This window comes from Haplochromis burtoni, unplaced genomic scaffold (genome assembly GCF_018398535.1).
Source record: "Haplochromis burtoni strain Fernald_Lab_line unplaced genomic scaffold, NCSU_Asbu1 Contig_242, whole genome shotgun sequence".
In the NCBI taxonomy this organism is placed as follows: Eukaryota; Metazoa; Chordata; class Actinopteri; order Cichliformes; family Cichlidae; genus Haplochromis; species Haplochromis burtoni.
In genome coordinates, this window is record NW_024582603.1 from 506799 (window position 1) to 512559 (window position 5761).

Below are 5761 nucleotides of genomic sequence, written 5' to 3' on the forward strand. Positions count from 1 at the left end.
TCCCTTATTTTCTACTATTTTTAGACCGGGGAAACTAAGAACATAATTGGATTTGCAGGGCAAGCTAACAACAGATGGGGCAGCAAAGCACCAATCCATTGTAGGCAGCACTGTGTTAATCTGATGCTTCAACTACTAGTGACACATTAGGTTAAAGCAGGAATAAACACAATGTGTTCATGCAGCTACTGACAGCTTCATGTGACTTCTCTAAAAGTGATTTTCTGAAACTTGGATTTATGCATCTGTGGACAGGCAAGCATTATGTTTCATTGGGCCCAGGTTCTTTTGTTTAAAGTATGCTGACAATCTACATCATTAGTAGTCAGCTTTGCGTTTAAAAACTTGCAAAATAACAACTCGGTTGTAAATCATGTAGGTTACAACCTCGGATACCTCAGTACTATAAAGTCCTGTAATTAGACAGGCTCAAAAGTTAAATATTCCTTGAGAAAACTGTGCCATTTTGGGGAGGCAGTTTTATATATTTTTTTGTCTGTTTAATTACTTCTTTTATTACCCTAACATATGAAAGAGCACTTCGTAGAGACGTCTGCATTTCCCCCATTCTCTGCCAGAGTAAGCTTTTTTTTATATATATAGACAACAGGATGAAGTGTGGAGACAAGGTACTGACAGGACAAGGAATGGAAATTGATTTAATAAACTTACTATAATAAAAAATGGATAAACAGCTAAATAAAAGAAGGTAATTGATGTGTAAAGCTGTGTATAATTATATATTAGAAAATGTGGGGCTGGAATGATAAATATTGCAGTTCATAAGCTATGAAATAGCGATGAAATATTGAAGTCCACTGTGTGATTTCTTATTTTGAGGTGTTGATCTGACAATTGGGCATCACTGATTAGCGCTGCTGCAGTGAGCAGGTCAGTGAAAATGGCAAACAAAGATGGAGATAGTGAGCTGTCGTGTGAATCTTTGTGGTGTGAGCCCGTCTGTGTACCATTCTCTTACTCAATGGGAGACTGCCTCTCCAACACCAAATCTGTGTAGGGTGCTGAATAAAATGTCATATGTATTTTACGTATACATAATTTAATTATATGTATGTGATAAATGTTGATTTTGAGGCTTTGATAAGTCAAAATGTTACAAAGTATGATGCTATGGAACAACTTTTGTACTTTTAATGAAAGGTTTTTATTTAGAAAAGTAAAGCAAAGGCTACACCTCATAAAAGTAGTCTATAAATACCTTTAAATTGTCATTCAGGACAAAATTATTTTCATTTGCCGCTTTAACATGTATAAGTTTAACTGGAATAGTTATTTTTATGTGAACCTGTCTTACATTTGCTTGATAGCTAGGTGTAGAAAACAGCTATAAAACTGATAATACTTTGTTAGCGCTATTTTAAATGTTACTCGTCACTTTTGTATAACGTTTTCAGTAGAAGATGAGTAGTTGTACCTTTCAGGTTTTTAAATAACCCTTTAGCAAGTAGTTAACATCCACCCATTCCCATTGAACGCGACATCATTCCAAAACGTTGCAAAACCGTCGCTTCCGCTTTGCAGACGTAGCCGCCGGGAACGCGCAGGCGGTTTTGAACGCCCCCTGGTTCTCATTGTGCAGCCGAGGAAACATCGGAAGGTTTCGACGACGTTGGTATGAAATGGCAGAAACTGCCTGGGTCGCGGAAGCACTGAGACTAGGTTGCGTAGAAGCTACACATGTATCTTGCGGTGTTCCCAGCCTGCTAGTGTGACGAAACGGGAGTGTAACCGGAGGGAAGAAAGGGATTAAAGCGCTGTTTTCCTCCTAAACACCGTCCAGCTTGTGTCTCCGGCAGCAGGCAGCGAGTGGCGACTGCGGGGTCGACACTGTTGGAATTAACCAGAGAGGGGTGAGCTCGACATATGGATTTTTTTTTCTCCCACTGAGACATGTTTGACGTGTTATTGTCAACTGCTGGGAGGGGAACGGACAAATGTGGGTCACACACGTTACTCTAAATAGGTGTCACCATAACGTATAGGGTGACCAGCACCACAGCAGGCAGGACAGGTCTGGCCTAAATGGTACAAGGCAACCAGAGTGAGCGGCTACACTGGGAAGTATACCTATCCATGTCATTAGCACAGCTTACACCGCCAAGCGTGAACTGGGTGGTGTTTGCCACTCGTGAAATCCTCAAGGAAACCGCTATGACCTCCAGCTTGTGCTCACCTACATCCCCAGTGTAAACAGAAATCACTTATTAACGCCTTTGAATACACCCTGTTTTTATTCAGCACCGGTTTTCTGCTTTTTTTATGTTTTGTGTTTGGCAGCATAGCTGTACAGCTTGTAACATCACAGAGGTATAAAAGTATCAGGCTCAGACTGCAGTCTTTGTGCTTGTGTGTTTTTAATGTGATGATTTAACCTGCAGATTGACAAATGTACTCCTTTTTTTGCCAGTTGCATCAGTGTGAGAGCATTTCTCAGCTCCTGTCTTTATTATAAACAGGGATGAGATCAGAGTATTGTGTGTTTCTTATCTAACACACGAGATTATTGGCTGTATTAAGAATTTTATTATATGGCCAAAGTTGGGTTAGGCAGAAATCACCCCAGGTTGCAGCTTGTGCACTCAATATGTGCATCTTGGTTACGCTGAAGTGCTTCTGTCGTCATATTTGGGCGATGCAGCTCTCACAGTGCACTGCACATTGCTAGCGGGGCTTTTGGGAACAACCTGCCAAGAGGACAGGGATGGTCAGGCCAAAAGATCCAAGAAATCTGATTCCTGCACCAAAAGCAAAAGGTAGCCTGCAGAGCCAGGATTATGAATCCACATCGAGCCCACTCTGACATCTTGATACTGAAATGTCCGAGGGATTATAAGCCTCTTAACTTGTGAATTTTACCATGGTTTCAGCTGATTTGTGTTGTCTTTCCGTGACAACTGTTTGTATCTAGACACCCATCAGCAGGCCATTTTATTAGTAGACACAAGTGTGTAGCTTTTTTTTTTTTTTTTTTTGGAGTCTGGAGTCATTGTTTGACATAAAACCAGTCATCACGGTAGCGATGCAGTGCTCGTCCTGCTTTAATTCTTCTGCTGGGACCAGCCCTAACACAAATACAACAATTAACCCAGCACGTCACAGTTCAAACAGTCACAGCTGAGAGCAGAGACGGTTGTGCCTCTCTGCACTTTTAGATTATGGACACAAAAGGTTGGTCCATATTGCTTTGTTTTTGCCTACAGAGGCCCTAATATCATATACATTAACCTAAATAAATTAAGCTTCTTAAAAGAAGGGCCCAGAATTTCTGAGCAGGAAATGGAAACAATCATTTTTTTGTATATTATGAATTGTGACGCGTCCTCTTCGTTATCTGCAACATTTTACACACTGCTCCGGTCGTCTTTGTTGTTTTCAGACGTCGTCTGTGATTTGACATCGCTGTCACAGTGTTTGCTACTACAGTATTAAATAGTAATGTTAGACTGTTATCAGTTATGTTTACATACTTGGGTTGTGGACGTGCAGTCTCATATAATGCATTTATTTACTGTAAACAGCATGCTGATAAGACACTTAAGCGGAGCCAGTTTAAAAATGCTAAACTAGCCGACAGGGTGGGGGGAAAATCCAGTCTGTCAGCAGCTTATCCAGCTGCCTGGTTCGGTACCTGTAGATTGTCACCATTCTAAAATTTTCATCATCATCCGTGAGCTGAACTTCTTATATGTTGGCGACAACTATGATGATGCTACCTGCAGGTCCTAATTGAAATAGGCTTTCAGGCTGTCAAACAGTGCACTCTTCAGTTTGTAGGAATATTTTGTGTTTGACCAGGCGTTTCCTCAGATTAGATGTATTGCCTTGTATTGAATTTTGAGCTACAAATAATGCAGAAAGCACTATTTTGCAAAATGGAGTCACACCTGAGACTGCTTTCTGCTTTCCACTGCCTCCTTTTCGGCGCATGTTGTTCTTCTACATGTTGCAGAGGTGGCATTGGATGCTTTGGGTCCCTTTGTTGTTCTAACCTAGTTTTTTTTTAAAAATTTATTTATTTATTTTAAAGTCGAGCCTTATGTTGTCTCACACATTAAAAGAATAATTCCCAGTGTCATCCTCAGAGTGAAGATTACAGCTCATTAACTCTGGTATCAGATTACTATTTGATACTGGCAGATACCTAAAGCCAAGGTATTGGTATCCTATCAGCACTGGAAAAAGCTGAATGAGCAGATCCCCAGTCTGGAGCCTAGGGGATGGGTCTATTTACTGGTATTATAGCATGTGCCCCTCTGCTTTATAGATTGGTTAAGCTTTTCTTGTGGTGTGTTTCCTGTCTGCTACCATGAGGCATGTGATACTCACACAAATTAACTGCCTGGTTTTTTTTGTTGTTGTTTTTCTTTTTTAAAATTTAGGTTTTTCTTATTCAGAGTATTGTCAATTACTTGATCAGCAGTTTTTCAGACAGCTTGAAATCTAGGCCAAGATTACAGGAAGTTTAACAATAAACCCCCCGTGGTTTGTGTCTGCAGATGGCCATGAGAGAAGTGTCATTCAGGGCCTTCATTGGTACCAGAATTTGGCACTGAATAAGGCCTTGTGAGCTCTTATCAGCAGCAGCTACTTTGGCTGAGTGCGAGCGCTTTGAAGATAAAAAGCGATACTGCTGGTGGAATCGACTGTGGTCACCCAGATAACTTGGAACTGTTTGATATTTGCAAGAATTTCGTGTTTATGGTTTTTCTTTTCTGGGTGAAACGGAACAAAGGTAGACAAGATGGGAAAAGAAGGATCAGCTCCCAGCGTGATGGACAGCTGTGTGGGAGAATATCTGGACAGGAGCAGCAGTTCAGAAGCCATATCTGCTACTTTTTGACACAGCTATCTGTTTAGTTCTGTCTGGCTGTCAGAGACCTTATTTGCCCACCACCAGTGTGTCAGTGGATGGCAGTAGCTGTGCCACGTGTGCTTAATTTGAATTCTGATACAGCTGCAACTTTCATGTGCCACATGTGTTTATAAAAGCGGGTTGATGGGTTTAAAAATACTGTAGTGCTGTAGTATTGTCATTTATTTTCAGATTAGCATGTACAAACTAATCCTAATTGATAACTGAGCCAGTTGTCAAAAAACCTGCACCACTGCTATGGCAATTTTTCTTTAAGAAATGTCTTAAACCTTAGTTCTACTGAGCTGCTTCAGTGTGTTTTCACATGTGTAAAAACATTTATCATTAAGAGCAGGATAATAACATACATTAGCTAATTAAATGGTTGGAGCTGGTGTCTTAAGAAAACATCCCTGGTGCTTGGGCCTGGCAGAGCGTTCAAAAGCCAGCCTGGCTGTGGTGAGAGCAGCTTACACTCGGAGTCCTGCTTGATTTTCATCTGGAAAACTGCAGAATCTTACCTGTGCAGACTAAATAATTAATAAGCTAGTTTAACAGCTTCTTGCACAGTTAAGTATTTCCTGATTCATGTTGAGACAGAAATGATTGCTTCTTTTTTTTCCCATTCAGTTATATGTAGATCTTGGCCCGTCTTACCTTTGTGGTCGTCTAGGTTTGTGCTGTTGTGATTATAATTTCTTATTCAAGTGGTTCAAACTAGGGCTGCCACAAACGATTATTTTGATAGTCGACTAGTCACCGATTATTTATGCGATTAGTGGAGTTGTCAGATCATCATCCACTGGACGTAAAACTACAGCTTATTGCACCAGCAGCATCTGCTCTTATATAACTATCATTAGCTTACAGCTTTAAGCTTTTAAGGTG

General features: G+C 40.6%; 1 protein-coding gene across 5 annotated transcripts in view; it reads left to right on the forward strand.

Moving 5' to 3' along the window:
- The first annotated feature begins 1566 nt into the window (after positions 1 to 1566).
- The window catches only part of mapk8b (mitogen-activated protein kinase 8b), a 30991-nt gene continuing 26796 nt past the window's right edge, over positions 1567 to 5761 (forward strand). For 4 of the 5 annotated variants that reach the window (XR_006055192.1, XM_005938012.3, XM_014338654.2 and 1 more), the window contains exon 1: positions 1568 to 1871. The gene's annotated coding sequence lies outside the window, so the exon portion shown is untranslated. Of the gene's footprint in view, positions 1872 to 5761 lie in introns of all 5 variants that reach the window. The other variant, XM_005938013.3, reaches the window with a different exon arrangement.